Below are 6029 nucleotides of genomic sequence, written 5' to 3' on the forward strand. Positions count from 1 at the left end.
TAGTACTCTCTTTGATGAAGAACACTGTACTTGACAGGTTAATGATATTAAATTTTTTAATAACTTCCTATATTTAAATAAATAATGAGAAGATGCAATTCATTTGTTTATTTTTAGTCCTTTGACCCTCTACAGACAGTTAATATAGAGGAAGAAATTAAGGCAAATTCATTTCTGCCTTAGGAACTAGAGTTGAGCTCTTCTCCCAGTGTCTAATGTTTATTTGAATTTCCACACAGAGTCAAGTGCCAATTACATTAAAATAATCTAGACACCTTCAAAATCTAAAGCCCCATTCATGGGATAAGTTGGAATCCAAAATTTATGGAAATAGTGATTTCACAGGTGTCTGTAGTAACTTGTTCCCTTGGCTAACGTGCCCATTGAACTAAACAACACTGATGCAAAATTTTACAGGAAAATTATATTAGGTAGCCATAGGTGGAAATGACATCTGACTTTTCAGCTAGTTTCTCTTAAATAAAGAGCATTAAGTATCATGAAGTAAAATCTATAATTAGATTTATGTTCCCCAAAACTAACACTCCAAAGTTTAGAAACAGGCATACCTGGTTATTTCAATTTATAATTTTTTTCTTGGAATTCTTTTTTGAATCCAGGGTATTTTTCTACAGTTCTTTGACTTAATATTCTCTGAGGGTAGATTTTTTTGTGTGCATTTACTCATTTGTTTGATTTTGGTTTTGCTCAGTAAAAAGATACTTTATCTAATTTCCTTTCCATATTTCCATTTGCTTTGTAAAATTAACTTAAAGCATGTGTACAGGCTTGGATGAAACTCAAAGTAGAAATACATAACTTTCTTAGTGAGAAACATAATTTGTTTTTTATGAAATAGTGTATCTTTTCTAATTGATGGACAAGTTTTAGAAACCACATATTCTTGGTTTGTGGCTATACTATCTAATTTTCTAAAATAGATTCATCTAGTTACTCTCTGTTTATACTAGTTGTGACATTCCCTTGTCATTTCACAACATAATTTTTTTAAATCTTAGCATATAAGAGTTCCCCTCCCTTAGGTATATTTATTCAAACTTGGATGGTGTGACAACAGGTATCAGGATTTTGCTACAGACACAGAAAAAAACTTGAGTCACACTCTTGTTTTCTTGAAGTTTCCAGATGGTGGTGGCTGGCTGCTCCTCACTTAAGTATGAATGTTCAAAACTGTAACTTTTCTTTAAGGCAGAACAAAAATTTTAAACCTGTTATTTGGAAAGGTGTTTTTTTCTGAGCAACCTTAAGAAAACAAATGCTTTGGAAAATCTTTATTATTGATTCATAACATTCATTTTTAATAGATTTTATATCCTAGCTCATGTTTCACATTTTACACCATCTTCTTCTCAGGCCTGAAGGTAAAATTCTCATGGCTGCCTATCTCTGGGCAATGATTTTCTTTCTCTCTATTCTCTTTCAGCAACAGTTTAATCAAAGGGAAGGCAGTTTAGTTTTTCAGACCCTCTGCTCCCATAATGACTTCCATATCTTTTATTAAATGTAGCAGGAGAAAAATTAAACATAAAAAATGATTCGAATCAGTTACAATTTTGAACATTTAAGGGAGAGTAAGTTCAAGACATCTGTTGTAAATCATGGTGACTATAGTAAAACAACAATACATTTTAAAGAATAAAATAAAAGCTCTTACAGCATGACTCTGTTTTACATATCCAGAATTATTGAGATATTTTCATAAAGTGTCCTAATTTCCCCTCTCCCTTTGGCTTTCTTATCCAGGCACACTTGATTTTCATCAATATCAACTCCTTTAGCCTATTATGAGTACATCTATACCCCTCTTTCTCTGACACTCTATTCTCAGCCTTTTCTCTTTCCGACATGCTCCTTTGCCCAGCATTCTCTGCCTTGTTTTGGCATTCTTTGTCCAAGCCCACTCTCTTCTCTTCCTCTCTCTTCAAACTCCCATATACCTCCTCCATTCTCATTTCTGCTGAATTATTGATGGGATTTTCAGCTCCCATTCAACAATTTTTGTTTCTTTTCTTTCTGCCAATCTAGATATGAAATTTGGCCTCTTTTTTCTTGAATTTTACTTAAATAATAATAAACAAAAACACCCACAAATACAAAGTATATAGTAGACATTATTGAATGTTTTGGTGTCAGAGTTCTATATCAAAGTCATGCAAATACCTTAAAATTAAATATTACATATCCCCACTCTTAAAATTTTTTCAGCCATTTGTCCAGTCTCATCTACCACTATAACCTGAGCTCACTCCCCCTACACATAATTTCAAGCTAATTTTTCATGTAGAGGAATTCAGCAATATTTCTGTAATCCTTATCACTTGCTAACTCATGCCTTGTTTTCAAGCCATGCCTTGAAAATCTCACTTTCAAGCCCCAAGTACTTACGTTATTTTCCTTACTTATTAAAAAAATAGTGTCATCTCTTAAGATCATAATCTTTTGCTACTATAGGTGACATTTTAACACAGTATAATGTCTTCAAAATAATGATTAACTCTATTCACATTATGTATCTTAATTATGAAAACTGCATAGTAAGGAATTACATTCAGCTGAAAAAAAATGACAAATGAGGGTGTTTACTTGTCTTACTTGAAGGGAGTTCAGAGCTAGGTTGCTGTGGCAGGTCTGAATGTGTTCAGGAATCTAGGCTTCATCTTCTTTCCACTCAGATGTCATTAACATCATTGTCACCTCATAGTCACAAGATGCATGTCCATCCTGAACATTACATCAACGTCCCCAGGCAGGAAGATGGGGAGACAAAAGACAGAAGGTATGTGCCAACTTAACCTAGCTGTCTTGAGCTTTGATGGAAGCACCACCAGTATTTCCACTTATATCTCATTCTGTTTCACACAGCCTTTCCTAGCTTCAATGGAGGTACATTGTTACCCTCAACTAAATTGAAGTTCTGTTGTTAGGGAGAAAAGATTTTGACTATAGGGTCATAGTGTCTACCAAAATAAAAGTTCTAATTCTCACAATTTCAGTGAAAACCTATCTATTCTTCAGCTCATAACAAGGATCAGATCATATGGTTTTGGCATAGTGTATTCTTACTTTATATACCTTGTACTATTTTAAATTGTTAAACAACATGTTACTTGCAATGGTCAGTATGGATGAATAATTTTTTGATGGTTTGCAGGTGCAGGTCTTGGACTAGGTTTATCAACCTTATTGCTATTAATATTTGGGTCTGAAAATTCTTTGTTGTGGAGGCTGTTCTCTGCCTCGCAATGTTTAACAGCACCCCTGAATTATACATGCTAGAAGCCAGTAGCCCTCCCCACCTCTAGTTGAGACAATGAAAAATGCCTCCAGACATTGCCCATGCTCTCTGAGAGGAAAAAATGTTGTTGACTGAGAAACACTCTCTTGGATTGATGAGATTTTTTTTGTAATGGCATTAAAATTACCTGGGATGTCTTTTAAAAAAGACTCTACTCCCAAATTTCTGATTCAGTGGATATTCTTTGAAGCTTCCTAATTTGTTTTCATTAAGTCCCTTGTATAATTCTAACACATACCCAAGTTTGGAAATCATTATATCATACAAAGGCTAAATTACCCAGCAGTCAAGATGGAGCCTGACACTTAGACAAATGATAAAAGGGAAAAAGCTAGAAGCACTTGGAACCAGGCTTGGAGAGACAACCTGTGTTGGAGAGACACCCACAAAGGAGCACAGCAAATTGTCTAAGTCACGGTGTTCAAAGGAAAAAGGTGCTCTCAGGATAGTACTTGTAGCTGAGTAGTACTCTAAAACACTGGGAGTTATTACAATAGCTATTCAATCTTTCTGAACACAATTAGACAAGCAACAATATTATACATTTACAATTTAAAAGAAAGGGCCAGGTACAGTGGCTCACACCTATAATCCCAACACTTTGTGAGGCAGAGGCGGGAGGAGCACTTGAGTTCACGAGTTCAAGACCAGCCTGGACAACATGGTGAACCCCAGTCTCTACAAAAAATACAAAAAATTAGCCGGGCGTGGTGGCGGGCACCTGTAGTCCCAGCTACTCGGGAGACTGCGGCAGGAGAATGGCGTGAACCTGGGAGGCGGAGCTTGCAGTGAGCCGAGATCACGCCACTGCACTCCAGCCTGGGCGACAGAGTGAGACTCCATCTCAAAAAAAAAAAGAAAAGAAAAGAAAAAAAACTTAGCCAGGCAGGGTGGCATGTGCCTGTCCCAGCTACTCAAGAGGGAGGCTGAGGTGGGAGAATTGCTTGAGCCTGGGAGGCAGAGGTTGCAGTGAGCCGAGATCGCGTCACTGCGCTCCAGCCTGAGTGATAGAGCCAGACTTTGTCTCAAAAAAATAAAATAAAATAAGGAAGTAATATTATCATTCATTTATAACGATCACATAAATGATAATTATGGTAATATTATCACTAATAATATTAATGACTTCATTATAATGAAGTAAAATTATCAAATTTTACACTTAAATAGAATCAATAGGAAAACAGAAAGTTTATTAAATGCCTGAGAAAAGAGTATACAGAAAAACAAATATACACATCATATAATATATGTATCTACATACACACATACAACATTATACTCATAAGCAACAACTAGTTAGAAGATATGATGGAAGATTGCATTTATTATGGCAATAAATATCTAAAAATAAAATTAAGTAAATGTGAAAATTTATATTTAGGAGACTAAAGTGTACTGGAATGAATAAAAGTATAAGTCTGGTTCTTGGAGAAAAAGACTCAACATCATAAAGATAAATATTCTCCCTAAGCTAATCTATAAATTTATTAATACCTCAACAAACTCACTAGCCATACATTTTTTTAATTAGCAAGGTGATTCTAAAGATTATGAACAATAATAAAGGAAGAACAATTTAGCAGATAGCACTACCAGATATTAAAACAGATTTTAAAGGTTAAATGATTTAAAGTATGTTGTTAGTGCATGAGCAGAGAGAATCATGAAAGAAACAGACTAAGATGAGAAATATGCAAAATACAAATGGGAATTTGTAACATGATTAAAGTGCCATTTTAAATCAGTAGAAAAAGTAATTATTATTCACTCTATGAGATCAAGGATTTAAATTTCGAAAATAAAACCAAAAAGTAATTTTAAACAATCAGTAAATTTTCTGTTTAAAACATTTACCTAGGAAAGACCTTTTTAGCATACCATCAAATCTGTAAGCTATTAAATAAAAGACAAATACATTTGACTCTTTAAAAACTAAAATAAAAAATATGAATTAAAATACCACAATGAACAGAGTCAAAGGCAAATGTCCAATTGAGGGGAAGATGCAGCCTATAGACAAAGGACAAATTTCTACATTATGTAAACAGCTTTACAAATCAACAAGATACATTGGCCAATCTTACTGAAAAATGAACAAAAGATATGAACTAAAAGTTCATATATAGAGAAATAAAAGTGGTATTTTTAAAATGTGAAAGATGCAAAATTTTACTTATAATAAGATAAATGTGAATTAAAAGACAATTGAGATACCACTTTCTATCTATGTAACAAACATCCAAAAGCCTGATACCAGTGGAAAAATCTGGACTCTCATTGATCACAGGAGGGTGACTTGCTCTAACTTTTTGTGAGCAATTTTGAAAAATCTGCTAAAATTATCATTGTACAAACTCTTTGAACCAATAATTCCACTTTAGAAATTTACCATGTAGGTACACATGTATTCGTTTTCTATTGTTAACGTACTTGTATTGGTTTTCTATCACTGCTGTAACAAATTGCCACAAATTTAAACTTTAGCATACACATTTATTATCTCACAGTTCTGTAGGTCAGAAGACAGATGGGTTTGGCTGTGTTTTTAGTTCAGAATCTCTCAAGGTTTTAACAGGGCTGTACTTTAATCTGAAGCTTCTACTTATTCAAATTCTGCAGAATTCAGTCTCTTGCAGTTCTAAGGAAAAGAACCCCATTTATTTATATATCCATTCATTCATTCAATTATTCATTGATTGATTGATTTGTT

General features: G+C 33.9%; 1 long non-coding RNA gene across 2 annotated transcripts in view; it reads right to left on the bottom strand.

Moving 5' to 3' along the window:
* Positions 1-4084, bottom strand: part of LOC129052418 (uncharacterized) — a 137220-nt gene extending 133136 nt beyond the window's left edge. Inside the window, exon 1 of one of the 2 annotated variants that reach the window (XR_010138868.1) lies at positions 2614-4084. This is a non-coding gene — a long non-coding RNA (uncharacterized LOC129052418). Of the gene's footprint in view, positions 1-2604 lie in introns of both variants that reach the window. The other variant, XR_008517444.2, reaches the window with a different exon arrangement.
* Positions 4085-6029: the final 1945 nt, after the last annotated feature.

The sequence above is a fragment of the Pongo abelii genome, chromosome 22, assembly GCF_028885655.2.
Source record: "Pongo abelii isolate AG06213 chromosome 22, NHGRI_mPonAbe1-v2.0_pri, whole genome shotgun sequence".
Lineage (NCBI taxonomy): Eukaryota > Metazoa > Chordata > Mammalia > Primates > Hominidae > Pongo > Pongo abelii.